This window comes from Tenrec ecaudatus, chromosome 13, assembly GCF_050624435.1.
Source record: "Tenrec ecaudatus isolate mTenEca1 chromosome 13, mTenEca1.hap1, whole genome shotgun sequence".
Classification (NCBI taxonomy): Eukaryota; Metazoa; Chordata; class Mammalia; order Afrosoricida; family Tenrecidae; genus Tenrec; species Tenrec ecaudatus.
This window is the reverse complement of record NC_134542.1, coordinates 37595823-37611836: the sequence shown is the minus strand read 5'-3', so window position 1 is coordinate 37611836 and position 16014 is coordinate 37595823. Positions and strand designations below refer to the sequence as shown.

At 44.9% G+C, this 16014-nt stretch overlaps 1 protein-coding gene across 3 annotated transcripts in view; it reads left to right on the top strand.

Moving 5' to 3' along the window:
- Nucleotides 1–5784: 5784 nt before the first annotated feature.
- Nucleotides 5785–16014, top strand: part of CASP8 (caspase 8) — a 44689-nt gene continuing 34459 nt past the window's right edge. Inside the window, exon 1 of one of the 3 annotated variants that reach the window (XM_075529010.1) lies at nucleotides 5785–6077. The gene's annotated coding sequence lies outside the window, so the exon portion shown is untranslated. Of the gene's footprint in view, nucleotides 6078–11296; nucleotides 11410–16014 lie in introns of those variants that run through there. The other 2 variants (XM_075529008.1, XM_075529009.1) reach the window with 2 other exon arrangements.

The following is a 16014-nucleotide window of genomic DNA, read 5'->3' as shown; positions in this document are numbered from 1 at the left end:
CCCCTTCTTGTGATGTATGTCTTCCCCTGTAATTAGGGGAACTTCCCAAAGAATATAAAAGCCCTTGGTCAGCATTAAAGATTCTCTCTTTCCCTCCACGTGGACCACCAAGCGGGGCTGAGGTGAGCACCCTACCATGAATCGTGTCTGACTCCATTTATTTCAATATTTCTCTTCTATCTCTCATGCTCTCTGTAACTTTACTATGCTCTTTACTTATCGCCGTACAATTGCGCCTACCGGACCCGTAATGACGTGTTAGGGGCTGGCTCCCCTGACACATGGCGCCCATTACGTGGTGCCCCGTAGGAAAGGAACTCTTTTGAGTTATATCCCGTGTAACAATTGTACGGCCTCATTGGACAGTGAGGATGAATCGGGACATTTTTTTTTAGTTTATTTTTTAAGTGTTGTTAGTCCGAGTGAGATATGGGTCAGGCAAAGAGCAAGGATACAGAGTATGGTATCACTCTTTGCCACCTCTTGAAGAAACAAAATGTAGTGGCAATGAATAAGAGAGTGAAAGAGTCTCTTCAATTGGTAAAGAAATTCAATCCTTCTTTTCCAGAGTCAGGAACCTTCGATATGGAGATCTGGGAAAAGGTCGCCATTAACTTAAGACAAGCTCACAGGGAAGGACAGAGCATACCCATGGAGGCCTGGGAGCTGTGGGTGCAGATTAAAGCAGTGTTAAATTGGCTGCAGGGTGAGAGAGGGGAGGATCAAGATCAGCAGAGTAGTGAGAAATCTCTAAGCTACGCAGACTTAAATCAGGTGAGAAGCAGACAGAATGAGTTTCAGGCAGGTGAGTAAACTTTAGATGTAGCTAGGAAAACGAAGTTTGAATCAGGAAATTGTGGAGTAGAAGCATCTTCCCCGCCAGAGTATAGCGCAGGGAATCACAATGCTATCAAGCAAGCCAGTGCTGGAGCAGAGAGATTAGATCCAAAGGAATGCAAATAGAGAGATTTAACCTAGCAAGTGAGGCTGGGAAAGTGAGAGGTAAAGCACCTTTGCTCTCACAGGTGGAGAAGAGTATAGCTCAAGAAGCAGACATAGAATTCAGACTGGCTTATCCCGTTAGAATTATAGACAGAACTGTGAAAAGAATTGTATCAGCCCCAATAAATTGTTAAAAAAAATTTTTTTAAAATAAAAATAAATAAATAATAAACAAAAAAACAAAAAAGAATTATAGACAGGAAGACCAATGAGCAGCACCCTGAAGGGAATCAAGAAAGATGATATACTGTCTTTCCATTTAAGCTACTGAAAGATCTTAAACAAGCAGTATCTAGTTATGGTCCAGATTCACCATTTGTAATTGGTATTGTCAAAAATATGGCAGATGGAATACTGGATTCTGGCAGACTGGAAAGCTTTGACGAAAGTGTGCTTTTTCCCTTCAGAATCTTTGCAATATCAGATGCTATGGAATGAGGCAGCCCTTGCACAAGCTCGGAAGAAAGCTGAGGATGGGATAGATATAGGGGTTCATCAGCTGCTAGGAGATGAGAATTACATCACAGTTTACTGAACAGACAATAGGACATATATGTGAGGTTTGCTTAAATGCCTGGGAAAAGATAATTCCATCAGAAGAGAGAAAGCCGAGTTACATGGCTATAAGACAATGGAATGATGAGCCTTATGCTGACTTTGTGTCCCAAATGGAAGATGCTATTTCCAAATGTGTGAAGAATGTCCAGGCAGTAAGAGACCTAGTGCATAAGCTATCTTATGATTTCTCTAATAAGCACTGTAAAAATGCCTTGCGTCCCTACAGGGAACAGAGCACGCTACTAGATTATCTTAGGATATGCAGGAATGTAGAGGCAGAAGAATACAAGGCAGACCTCATGGCAGCAGCCTTGGCAAATTACATTAGACCTAGGAAAGAGTGCTTTAGTTGTGCAAAGACAGGTCATCTTCAAAGAGAGTACAGACAGCACAAGCCAATCAGCCTGGCCATGAAAAGCAAACTGTGGCCTGCGCCAGAGCATGGGCCAGGGCCACCTAATTTCGGTTTAAAAGAACCTGAACTCTGCCCCCGCTGTAGGAAGGGAAGTCATTGGGCGAGCCAATGTCGTAGTTCTAAATTCAACAATGAAGGACTGCCATTGGCAAAGGCTTCCAGGTGGGAAAATAGAGGAAGTAGTGTAATACAGACTCCGCCCAGCAGAGCATGGGAGGCAAGGTGTCTGCCTGTAAGAGCAAAGAAGATCGAAAACTACAAGCATCCCCCAATCTCACAGCAGGAGACCAGACATAGCCAAACATGCCAAACCCCAGCCCCTGTTCTGGCTGCTATAACCTTGATTAACCAAGAGAAAGCCCAGAAGCCCTCACAGCAGTTTGCTGATTCTAAAGAACAGGCGCCTCTTATTGAAAGAGTAATACAGTTTTTATCAGAAAGTTTTAACCTAAGTACTCAAGAAATTAAAGTTGATACTGGAGTTGATCATAGTTGTGAAGTAAAGCCAAAAGCTGTAATTAAATCAGAAATTATTAAGAGCGGTAATTGGGGTTCGCTACCTAAAAGATGTTTATTAGGAAAGTCTAATGTAAATTCTCAAGGTGCTCTGATTGTTGCTAGAATTATTGAACAAGATTATGAAAAAGTTAAGGCAGTGATGAATTCTGATCTATCATGGTTTATAAAAGAAGATCGCTTAAGCCAATTTTTGCTTCCTTGCATTCCTAGAGTAAAATTGTATGTCTATCAGGAATGAGTACTTGAGAAGTTTGACCACCCTTTAAATCAAGGGATCTTTTGGAATGCGGTTGTGTGGAAACAACAGCGCCCCCACATGGAATTAGAAATTGAAGAGAAAAGGGTTTTAAATGTTGGATGTAGGGTCATTTCATTAGGGCATTCAGGAGGGCCTAAGACCCTCCCATTAACTTCCTCTAAATCGAGCATGGAAGGAATGAATGAAGTTAACCAAGAGAGATGATTGCAAGTTTGTAAAATCATCCCGTGTAAGAAGCCTGAGGGGAAAGCGGCTTAATTGAGCGGCTTAATTAACCTTACTGGTAAACTTGGAGAAAAAATGTCTGTTTGGTAAGTTGCTTCAAGAACAGCTAAACAAAGTTATTAAGAATTTTTTCAGTCTATCAAAGTATGGAAGAAGTTCTCACAATTTAGCTCTTAATTCTCTGAGAGCTGGGAGCGAAAATTTACACAACAATGAAGGCATTCTAACTAGTCCTTATACTGAATCAAAGCCTAGCAAGTTAACTGAGACTGCTAGCAGTGCTTTGAAATCTGAATTGTTAAAAACAGAAGGGGGACAAGAGGAATCTTATGTGTGACAAATTTCATTTAGTGATTTTAACCAAAAAATTTTCTCCTTACTAAAAGTGTGTAACAAAATTAGGGCAGATAAACACATTTTCAATTCTACAGAGTAAATTGATCCTAAGAAATCCCAAGATGATGGAACCCACGTTTGGGATCCAGGTCCATTCACCTGGAAAAAGGGCTATGCATTTATGTTTTTACAGAATAAAGCTGTTGGACTCTCCTTAGAAGGATGCAACCACGTTTGGAAAAAGATGAACAAGGAAGAGATGGAGAAGCCACCCAATATTAATCATAATTCCTTTTTCAGGTTAATGACACCCCAAAGAGAGGGGCTATTTGTTTATATTTTCACAGGCAAAGGAGATAGGTGGATTTCTCTTCAGCCAGCAAGGCCCAGAAGAAAGCAGGGAAGCTGATGTGTGACCTGACCCCCCTGTCCTGTTACTGAATTTATCCAAAACGTCAAGAAGACCTGGCAGATTTCTGAGAGTGGTGATTGCTGAGATATTTCTTCCGTTGCTGATGCTGTTTAAGAGAAACTTTGGGACTCTATCATAACTGAACATTTTGTACAATAGTAACTGGACTATTACTGCAGACTTTTGCTAAAAGATCAAGAATTTGGACTTGCCAATGTTATTATGTGATTGGAATGTAACTGATTTCTGTAACTCCTTACCTATATAATGTAACATTGCATGATTAGGCTATAATTAAGAAGGGGTATTTTCTATACATTCAAAGACAACTTGAGGTATCTTCTGGCTCTGACATAATTAAGCAATTGGTGAATGGCATGGAAGGATTGGACCCTTGTGCTTGGGTTCAAAGTATTTCTCATAGTCAGGGTTCCAGCCTAACAGTGCTGCTCATTATCACAATTTTCGTCCTGGCTATCACGTGTTGCTTCTATAGAAAGCTAAGGCATATGAAGGAGAATCCTGCGGCCTCTATGGCACTTTTGAAGTTTGCGCATATGGCAAATACCTTGAGGAGCATAGAAGGGAAGAGAGTGTTTAAGGATGAATCCTTCATTGTCTCGCAAAGGAGCCTGGAAGGCTAGGTTTCTAGTGGTGGAGGGGGACCTCCACCCTTGTGAGTTGTAGGTAAGTCCTAATCACATTCTCATGACATTGTTCCTCACTTTACCCTCCTACATGGCGCTGATCTGAGGTTGTCTCTTACAAGCACATAGGTGGTTGCTGTGTGGCCGGCGGCGGCTCTGACTATAGAAGCAGACATTCCTATTCGGCTCTATTTATTCCCGCCGCGGTACCCAATCTCTCTCGTGCCTTCCGCCAATAGCATATGGGCATAAGGGGTCTTTATCTCCAGCGCCTGGATTCTAAATGTTTCTATTAAGCCTGAATTTTGGCTATATTAATTGGATGATAAAGTTTTGCCTTGTCAGCTTTTAATGTATAGAAAATAACCATGTCACCCATGTGGCTTTTGAATTTTATATATAAAACAAAAGGGGGACTTGTGGGGGGAGGTCAGTTGCTCACAGGCATCCTCCCAGAGGGCGATCAGTTGCCAGACTGCAGTGGGCCCCACTCCCTGCCTTTAAGTTCAATGGACGCCTACAGTCATCTATTTGGTTTCTGTAGGTGGGGTTTACACCCTACTGATAATGGATTCTATGGAGACCCAGAGAACAGGTCAAAGCTAAGCTGCCATCCTAAATCTAGGATTCGCCCATCTTGTCACATGTGTACCCCCAATCCCTCCTCTTCCTATTGCGTGTATGTCCCTAGACCACCCTCTCTCATTACTGTATTACCTATAGGGCAACCCCTTCCTGTGACGTATGTCCTCACCTGTAACTAGGGGGCTTGCATGTCCCCAGAGAAGATAAAAAGCCTGGGCTAGCATTAAACTCTCTCTCTCCCTCCACGTGGACCATCAGGCAGGGCTGAGGTGAGCATGCTACCATGAATCCTATCTGACTCCATTTATTTCAATATTTCTCTTCTATCTCTCATGCTCTCTATAACTTTACTATTATCTTTACTTATCGCCGTACAATTGCGCCTACCGGACCCGTAATGATGTGTTAGGGGCTGGCTTCCCCTCACAGATTCATAGTTCAACGTTTGTTGACACAGTTGTGCCCCCCCACCCCCCACCGCCCACAACCAGCTAATTTACAGTAAAAAAAAATTTAAGAACATCTTTTCAAAGGGAAAATAAGGTCCCGAGGTGTCTCTAAGGCGCTGGGCCATGACTTGGGTGCTGAGATGAGGGCTCAGCCCAGAGGAAATGCTTTGGGGCACCTGCGTGGACTTGAATGCAGACCAGACGCTGCCTCTGCTCCAGGAAGAGCCCTTCCCCTGCCCCTGCTCTGCTTCTGGTGAGTTTTATGGAAGGAGGTTAACACGGAGGAGTGGGGCGAGGTGTGTGTGGGGGGGGGGGGGGCGGAGGGCGGAGGAAGGAAAGAGGTAAGGGGAGGAAGAGAACGGAGCCCTGCCTCTTGGAAGACTGCCTGGAATACAAACAGGAAGGGGAATTTCTGAAGGAAGCCAGAAAGTTCAAGTTAAGTCAAGAGGAGGTGAGGGGTTAGGGAAGGAGAGACACCCCGAGAGAAAGACTAGCCGCTGTAAACTATTGAATGTAAAACGAAACCCCCCTGGAGGCTTCCCCCTGGCCCGGTTTGAACGGCATTTCCTGTGGTCTGGGAACAAGTATCAGGAATTTGCACACGTGGTTCTGAACTTGGCCGTTGGGGTTCTGACACCAAGACTGCGGCTGTGCTGGGCAAGGGGAGCAGGTGAGTACTCGGGGCCCCGTTCTCGAGTCCGGCTGCGACCCCTCTGTTCTGGGGAGACTCACTGTCCCAGCCCTGTGCCCCGGGTTTGGAGATTTGGGAAGTCTTTGCTTGCCGATTTGTATTTTCTGCTCTGTTTTGCTTTGCTTTTCCTCACCCACTTCCTCATTCTTTCAGACCTGGCAGATGCGTGAGGCTCACACCGGGCTTCACCCCCCCCACCTCCTCCCCCCCCATTCTCCTCTTCCTCCCCCACCTCTCCCCTACCATCTTTCTCCTTTTCCTGGTCCTCCTCCTCCTCCTTTTTTTTTAAAAACAGAAACTGTTTTATTGTTTGAATTAGATACATTCATATGTTTGCTTTATTTCTGCCATAATATTTTTATTATCTCCCCATGACCTCTTGATAAATGATTATTATTTTCATATCTCACAGTTTCTGTTGTTCGCTCCCTGGAGGGTGTATGTGTGTGTGGGGGGGTGTTATGTGTCAGTCATTGTGATCCGCCCCCCTTCTCTTTTATGCCCTTCCTTTGATTTCTCTGTGCCTCCCGAAGCCCCTGCTCCCAGAGGCAGCTTCCCCAGGCTCTGAATTTGTATCTCAGAATGTATATCTGTCTGGTTGGAAAGCGCATGTCTGTTTTGTGGGTACACGGTTTTTAAAATATGTGGCCTTGGACAAAGAAGTGAGCGAGTGAGTGTTTCTGTGCCTTTGTTTCCCCAACCCGGGACTTCAGTGGGCTTTTCAGAGGGGAGTATGTGCAAACCACTGCCCCCAGGAAGCTGCAAGCAAGACTCTGCAGCCTACTCAGGGGAGCGATGGTGGCCAGCCGTTGGTATCATCATGCGTTATATTTTGTTCATTCTGTTTCTTACTGCCCCACTCTCTCGCCCTCACTCGGCACTGTTTAGACACCCAATTTGCTAGCCCTCGGGTTCTAATCTCCGTGTGTAACAGCGTCCACAGTTGCACGGGTGGCATTGTGGGGTTACCCAGGCCACCGGGCAAACCCAGGTGTACTTGTACTTACGACTCTCTCATCTGGAGTGAACAATTTCACATTTCCACTTCCCATCAGAGATTCTGTTTCTCGGGATGACTGGCATTTGTCTTTCCCCAAACCCCACCCCACCCTCGCACCTTCCGACAGTCTTTCTTTCCAGGGCCAGGTGTTCATGACAAGGAGTGAGTCAGTAAGCACAAGTCCATACTTACATTGCCATTGGACAATCTGTCCCTGACTGGCTGATCTGCAGAAGAGTTTGTCTGGGAACTAGTCTCTTATCAAAAGACTCGCTTTTGGGGGTCTTAAAGGCTTGTCTTCAAACAAGCAACTGTCTAAGTGAGCAACCACTAAGTCCTCATGGAGTAAGTATACCAGCCGGTGTGACCCAAGGATTGTAAATAATATAATACAGATCCGCAGGAGGAAATGATGTCAGAATTTAAATGGTAAACTCCTGGTGGGCAAAGGGCTGTGTGTGACAGTGGAAACCCCAAATTCATTGGCAGGATCGACACGGAGATTAAACCTCAGGTGATCTCCTTCTGACCATAGCCTGGTCATCCAATGGAGTATGGCAGAGACAATTATAGTCTATTAAAATGCAACATCTGATTTTTTTGAAATCTAGATCATTTTATTGGGGGCTGTTACAGATATTATGACATTCCATAAACCAGTTCTTTCAAGCAAACTTGGACATGTTGTCATCATCATTTCCAAAACATTATCTTTTTATTGAGCCCTTATGATTAGCTCCTCTTTCCCCCTCCCTTCCCCACCTCCTCACCCTCGTGAACTCTTGATAAATGATACGTATTTTTTTCATATCTTTCTGTTATTCATCCCCCTGGGGGAGTGGTGGTGGTGGTGTAACATCTGATTTGATCTTTTCTGCTACATCTAAAAGTTAAGCAGTTAATTAAAAAAAAAAAGTGAAGGGGCAATACATATGGATTGAGGCCTCGGGTGAATCCCCTCTGAACACAGACCAGGGACGGAAATAGCCTTGCTCTCGTGCAGAACAATTTGGAAAGTAGATTATGACAGATCTAACTGGATTAAAACCTCACACCTTATCATTTGATCTCCCTTTTGATCCATTTTAAAGTTGTTCTTGTGTTTAATATTTTATGCTTTCTTCCCAATGGGGGTTTCCTCTATATTATTTTGTGATTGGAGTCAGCTTTTTGGACTCTTTGTTTTGTATTTTTTTATTATGATTTTGAGTACATCCAGGATGGGTGAAGCTATAGAGATAGTAACTGGATGAATGGTTTCTTTGGGGTACAGCAGGGGAGGTTGGGGCAGGGTAGGAATGGGGAACTAATAACAAGGAATCCAAGAAAAAAGAAAATGTTCTAAAATTAATAGTGGTAATGATTGTACAGCCATTCATATGATAGCACTATTTAATTGCATGATGTTGGACTATGTCTCAATAAAACTATATAAAATACTTTATCACAACAATATTGTAAACTCGAATAAAATGGATAATTTCCTGGGGGAAAAAAATGAGAATTTGTCTGGGATGTAGACCCAGCACCAGACCAAGTACTTCCAGTTGGCTCTCATGAAGCTTCCACTTGCTCCTTGGTCCATCAATTCTGGGCTCAATCCACTTTCAACCCTTGGCCAGTCTGATGGTATCTTGTTGCTTTGTTTTGGATTTCTTAAGTGGCTAATACATTTGTACATCACTTCATTTACTTAGGTCATTCACCCACCTCCTGCCACAGAGTCGATTCCACCCCATCGACTTTCCAAGGCTCTACATCTTTACAGGAGCAGAGTCTCAACTTTCTCCCTCTGAGCAGCTGGTGGGTTTGAACCACTGGCCTCGAGGTTAGCAGTCCAGCGTGTAGCCCCTCTGTGACACCAGGGCTCCTTCCCTTTAGCTAACAGACTCATTGTAGGAGGAAGCAATGTGCTCATGTCCATTGCACTTCTTGGTTGGCGGAGGAGATCCGACTAGGGTGGATGTTGCTCATCTCTGTCGCGGGTCCTGCATAGAAACATGAATGATGCCGTTTGCGCCTTCATGAAGCTGAGAGCCTTGCACAGAAATCGTCACAAACAGGGACAAATGCAGGGACGGGGCAGCTCAGGCTGCCGGGAGCATTACGAAGAGGTGGGGACCTTCCTGGGGTTGGGGGTCAGCACTCGCTAGCAGGTTTCATGCTGTGTGCCCTCCCTCAGCACTTACTGGCCCGAGTCAAGAGCAAGCGCAGGTGTTTGGGTGTCACCTTTGCCTAGCCTTCTAGAGGCGCCCAGGTGAATGCTCTGTTCCGTGCTGCTGTCCAGTCAGTTCTGACTCATAGGATTTCCGAGGCTGCAATCTTTATGGGAATACATAAACTTAACATTCTCCGGTGGTGGGGCTGAACCACCAACCTTACTCGACATCACCAGGGCTTGATGTTCGATGGCCTCCGACTCATAGCCCCCGGTCTGCACCAGAAGGAAACACCGCCCGGCCCTGCGCCAGCCTCGCAATTTTGTTAGGTTTGAGCCCATTGATGCACCGTGTCAGTGTCACTGCAGGTCCCCCGCCCTCCACTTTACCAAGTCCTTTTTACACGGTGCCCCTGCCCAAGCACTCCTCCCTCCAGATAACGGATTATGCACCAAACCGCTAACAGAACGGTCAGCAGCTCGAACTCACCAACAGAGACAGGAGACTTTCTATTCTCGTAAGGATTTACCGTCTCAGAAGCCCCAGGGGCACTGCCACCCTACCTTTTAGGGCTGCTATGAATCAGAATGGACTTGTTGACAGGGAAACTGCTAACCCACCAAGTCACCAGGGTCAGCAGCAGGCACGAGGGCGTCTTCGAAGACTTAAGCTGCCAACCTTTTGCTTAGTGGTGGAGTGCAAACTCTTTGTACCGCTTGGGAACCGCTGCCGGTGGGTAAGCGCAAACCAACCTTCTGTCATACACTTACAGTGACTGCTCACCAGGATTTGCAAGTTTGTACATCTTTACGGCTGCAGACAGCTTATATTTCCCCCTCACGGTGCCCTGTACACTCGCAGGGCCCTGTCTATACGAGGATCGGTGCTTTCAAACGCCTCATTTCATCCCCTCACCTGAAAGAGGGGGTCCCTGCTCCCCGGCAGCGGACATGCCACTGGAAGCAAGACAAAAGGCAGTTCAAAGAAGAGAGGTGTCTACTTTTCTTTCTGTGCCTTCCACACCCGGAAGCCTGCCATCTGGCTTGCGGCCTGTGGGCACACACGGTCCTGTGTGATGTTCATCAAGGTCGTGTCCCCCAGGCCGTTGGGAAGACTGCTGGTCTTTCCTCAGACAGGCTTTGGATTCTGAGTGGTGCGGGCTGCTGAGGGTGGCATCTGGTGACCCTCGGGCCCTGGAAGGAGCCCTGGTGGGGTGGTGGGCTGCGAACCAGCAGGTCAGCAGTAAGAACCCCCCAGCTGATCCACGGGAGAAAGATGAGCCTGACTTTCTCCTTCGGAAAAGACAGGCCTTGGAAACGCGCGGGAGCAATCCTACCCTGTCACCGAGGGCACCCCGAGCTGGCGCCTGCTCCAGAGCCATGAGTTAGGGCCACGGAGGGGCATTTTTATTGAGGAAATGGCTGTGAACAGATATGGGGGGACTGTTCAGCCGTGGAGTGAACAACCCCCCTGAGAAGCTTGGTGAGGACCCCACAGTTTCCAGATATCAAAGCTTCTACCCAAAAAAGTCCAAACAGCTGCCACTGACTTGATTCCCATCACGGGGCGCCAGCACAGCAGTGCCAGCGAGGAATGTGCTCCCCAGAGGCACCCCTGCGAGAGTTTGCTGGGACTCCCCGTGCCTTTCCAGGGAAAAGCTTCGCTCTCTGCACCACCTAAGGCCTCCACAGTCTCTTAAATGACTCAATCAATGTTTATTGAATGAGTACATTAAAGTCTCCTTGATGAACCCAGAAAAGTGCAAGATCTTGAAGTATGGAAAGCAGGTTTCTTAGTTAACTATGAGAGTCTGAGTCTCTCATTTGGAGATATGTAAATGCAGCCCCAAAGGCAAAATGATGAATCCAAAGGCACCCGGCTAAGGTGTTTGCCACACCTCATTCGAGCAGGTCCCCTGCCCACAGGCCTTTGTCCTGTCCATTGGGTCTGTGTCCTGAACATTCGCCCTTTCCAAGAAGCCCTAGAAAAAGACATGTCTGCTCAGCCTGCTCAGAGGCCATCCCTCTTCCGGTTCAGCCTCTATGACTCAACCAGGAAGTGAGAGAAGAGTGTCTTTCTCAGAGGCACAATTTGTGACAGGAGCTGTGAAGACAGGACTGGCATAGTGAGGGCTCCCGGATTTGTCTCTTTGGTAAGTTCAGCTGGGCCTGTTGGGAGAAGATTCTAGAGTTTTCTAGACTGCTGAGGGTGGGCCTTAGAGCTGTGAAGGCCATCCGTGTGTGTGTGTGTGTGTGTGTGTGTGTGTAACCAGGAGGGTGAACTGTGGGAGTTTGAAATCTCTCTGAGAGCCTTCGTAGGCATCCCCCAAGGCCAAGATTTTGAGACTCCTCCAGATTCAATGGGTACAGTACTGACAGTTTCTGGAATGTTCCAATTACAACTGTATGGATGAGGATGCCTAACTTGTCAAAGAATAGACACCAAAAATTGGAATCCCAAGGGGGTTTGCTACTGCCCCTATATACCCATTCTCTGTCTGTTTGTCTATCTCTCACATACATTCCTAGTATACTCACCTAGAATAGTCTATGCCAACTCATAAGGACCCAATAAGGCAGGGTCGGACTGCTCGAGACTATAACTGTGTATTGGAGTCCAAAGCCCACTCTTTCTCCCAAGGAGCGGCTGGTAGTTTTGAACTGCTGACCTTTGGGCTAGCTTCCAAACCCGGAACTACTATACTACCAGGGCTCCCACCTTCCTAGTAATTACAAATTTTTAAAAGAAATTAAAAAGCTGCAAGATAAGGCTGAGAATAATCTCATGGTAACAGAGCTGTACTCCAGCAGTTGAGGATGTACAAGTGCAGTTATGAATTTTATCTTGTTTGAAAATGATGTGGTTCATGTTATATGTTTTCTGGAGGTGGGAGCATGCTTCTTGATTTGTATGAAGCTCTTGCTGTGGGGGTCCCCAGTGTGGGCAGGGTTTGTGCGCAGAGTGGACGTCAGCCAACTTGGGGGGAAGGCATTCAGCCGCACAGACCATTGGGAGCAAGGGCCTCAGTACAACTTTCAATTCCCCCCAAGCGCTGAGTGAGATGCAGAGTTTTCTCTCAGAAAGGGATCAGAGGTTGTTTATTGGCCTTGAGCTAGATATTCCTGTGACTGAAGGGGTGAGGAAGCTACCGGGATCTTGGTGTTCAGGATTGTTTGCAATAAGATAAGATTTTTTCCCCTCACTGTTAATTGTGGTATGTGATTGGTAAGACTGAGATGATGAGGTTTTAATCCAGATTCTGGCATTTACTGGTTCAGCTAATGACATTCTGCCCCGTGCTCTACTAGTGTGGATGGGTTAAGAACTCTGGGTTGTTTTTGTTGTTTGGGGAATTGTTTGGAGGGGGGGTGTCTTTAGAAAACGATGTTATTTTAATCTTTAAACTCATAATAGCTCCTTATTTTCCTTCCTAAAATTTCTTCAATGGCGTCCAATTACTCTTAGACTTAAAACTCAGTCTCTAGAGGTCCTGAGTGAGGGCTTAAATCTGAGCCCTGACCAGGTGGCTCTCTTGTTAGCATGGTTACTTAACTTAACCTCCCTTAAGCTCATTAAATAGAGATAATAATAGCAATTCCTTCAGAGTCTTGTCGAAAATGAGGTAAGAAAGAATAGTATAAAAAAAAGAAAGAAAGAATAGTATAAACTTTTTATTCTATGGTCACATATATTCATGTGGATCCATCTGATATTTATGTACCAAATCTTTATTCATAGCTGAGTACTTGTGTATATAAATGTATTATATAAAACACAGGTATCCTGAAGTATACCTTTATATTATCATTATGTTTATAAAGCTTTTTCACTGAAAAGACACAGAGCATGTGTGCATTATGTGCCAGAACTTATTTACTTATGTAGAAATATGTGTTTTCATATAAGCATCAATTTATATATAAAGTGTTATATGAATAAAATTGGAATGGAGACCACCCACATGTGATCAAAGGAACTCATTCTTTTTTTTAAGTTTATATTTATTTTTTAAATTTAATAAATCATTTTATTTGGGGCTCTTACATATATTCTAACAATCCATACATCCATTATCTCAAATGGACATGTACAATTGTTGGCATCAGCAATTTCTAAACATGATCTTTTTTCTTGAGCCCTTTAATATCATCTCTGTGAAGCATTTATATGTTGTGTATTATTATTTATGTATATCGTACACTGCCCTTTCTATCCCTTCACCGACAATCCTGATATTGTCCTCCTCGAGGGGGGTTATTTCACCATCATTGCTATGTTCCCCTTCCCAAGGAGCTGCTTCTGAAAAAGCGCATTTCTATGAGTCCGTAAAGCAGGCACCAGGACACTTACTGCTTACAGGGCCTGCAGGGCTGGATGCCTGGCCCCAGTTAACTGCTTCACCGCCCAGAAGCAAAGGAATCCCTCCAGGCTAGCAAGGTCACAGGGATATGTGACCTTAACCTAATCAAAAAATGTCCCGGTTTCTGGGAAATCTTAGGCCAAAGTAAGAACATTCATCACTGTTTCTCTTGTGCCAATGATGGCATTAAAAATCACTTTTAAAACATTGTCTCCTGTTATTAGAAAGTTGTGAAATGGGTAGGGTTTCTGATTACAGAGACCAGGTGCAATCCAATCTGTCAAATAAAACGCACCTTATTTCATGCTGGGATGGGACTGGATTATGCTTTTTATTATAACCTCAGAAAACACTATTGAGTATGTCACCAGAGCCTTAAAATCATTGCTTTCATTCATTTGAACCAGTTTTAGGACTCCTAGAAAATCATTCTAAGAATATAATCAGAGGTGTAATGGAGTGTGTTAGTCCAAGTTGACTAGAGAAACAAATTCAGAGACACTCATGTGTGTAAGAGATAGCGTTATTTATTTATTATTTAAAAATCATTTTATTGGGGGCTCTTACAGTTCTTATAACATTCTACATAGCAATTGCATCAAGCATATTTGTACATATGTTGCCATCATCATTTCCAAAATATTTTCTACGTCAGCCCTTGATATAAGCTCCTCTTTTTAGCCCCTACCCTCCTCCACCCTCCCACCCTTGTGAATCCTTGATTAATTATAGATTGTTATTATTTTTTAACGTTTTTTTAGGGGCTCATACAACTCTTATCACAATCCATACATACATCAATTGTGTAAAGCACATCTATACATTCATTGCCCTCATCATTTTCAAAGCATTTGCTCTCCACTTAAGCCCTTTGCATCAGGTCCTCTCCGCCCCCCCCATTCTCCCCTCCCTCATAAGCCCTTGATAATTTATAAATTATTATTTTGTCATATCTTGCCCTGTCTGACATCTCCCTCCACCCCCTTTTCTGTTGTCCATCCCCCCTCTTTCCAACCCACTCTCCCTCTACCCTCCCAGTATTGCCACTCACACCCCTGGTCCTGAAAGTATCATATGCCCTGGATTCCCTGTGCCTCCAGCTCCTATCTGCACCAGTGTACATCCTCTACTCTATTTAGACTTGCAAGGTAGAATTCGGATCATGATAGCTGGGGGGGGGGGGGAAGCATTTAGGAACTAGAGGAAAGCTGTATTCTTCATCGATGCTGTATCGCACCCCGACTGACTCATCTCCTCCCCTAAACCCCTCTGCAAGGGGATCTCCAGTGGCTGACAAATGGGCTTTGGGTCTCCACTCTGCACTTCCCCCCCTCATTCATTATGGTAAGATTTCTTTGTTCTGATAATGCCTTATACCTGATCTCTTCGACACCTCATGATTGTACAGGCTGGTGTGCTTCTTCCATGTGGGTTTTGTTGCTTCTGAGCTAGATGGCCGCTTGCTTACCTTCAAGCCTTTAAGACCCCAGATACTATCTCTTTGATAGCCGGGCACCATCAGCTTTCTTTGCCACATTTGCTTATGCACCCGTTTGTCCTCAGCGATCGAATCATGGAGGTGTGCACGGAATGATATGAGTTTTTGTTCTTTGATGCCTGATAAGTGATCTTTTCGGAACCACGTGTTCACACAAGATTGTTATTATTATTATTTCCTATCTTACCTTGTCCATTGTCTTCTTTCACCTACATTTCTGTTATCCGTCCCTTTGGGGGGGATATATATCCAACCTTGTGATGGGTTCCCCCCTTCTCCCCTTCCCCCTCCCCAACCACCCCCCTACCCTCATGATATTGCTACTCTCGTTACTGTTCCTGAGGGGTATATCTGTCCTGAATCCCATGTGTTGAGAGCCCTTATCTGTACCAATGTGCATTCTCTGATCTAGCCAGATTTGTAAGGTAGAACTGGGTCATGGTAGTTTGGGGGAAGAATCATTCAGGAACTAGAGGAATGATGTGTGTTTTGTCAGTGTTACACTGCACCTTGGTTGAATCATCCCTTCCTTATAACCCTTTTGTGGGGGCATTGCCAATTGTCTCCACTCCAAACCACCTTGTTTGCATCAATATAGTTGTTTGTTTTGAATCTTTTGATACCTGATACCTGATCCCGTTGTCACCTCATGATCACACAGACTGGTGTGCTTCTTCCACATGGGCTTATTTGCTTGTTTCCTGGATGGCTGATTGTTTAAGTTCAACCTTTAAGACCCTAGACGCTATATCTTTTGATAGCCAGGCACTGTTTGCTCTCTTCATTACATTTGCTTATGCACCCATTTTGTCACCAGCGATTGTGTTGGGAAGGTGAGTATCAAAGAGTGCCAGGTTATCAGAACAAAGTGTTCTTGTGTTAAGGGGGGCCTTGAGTAG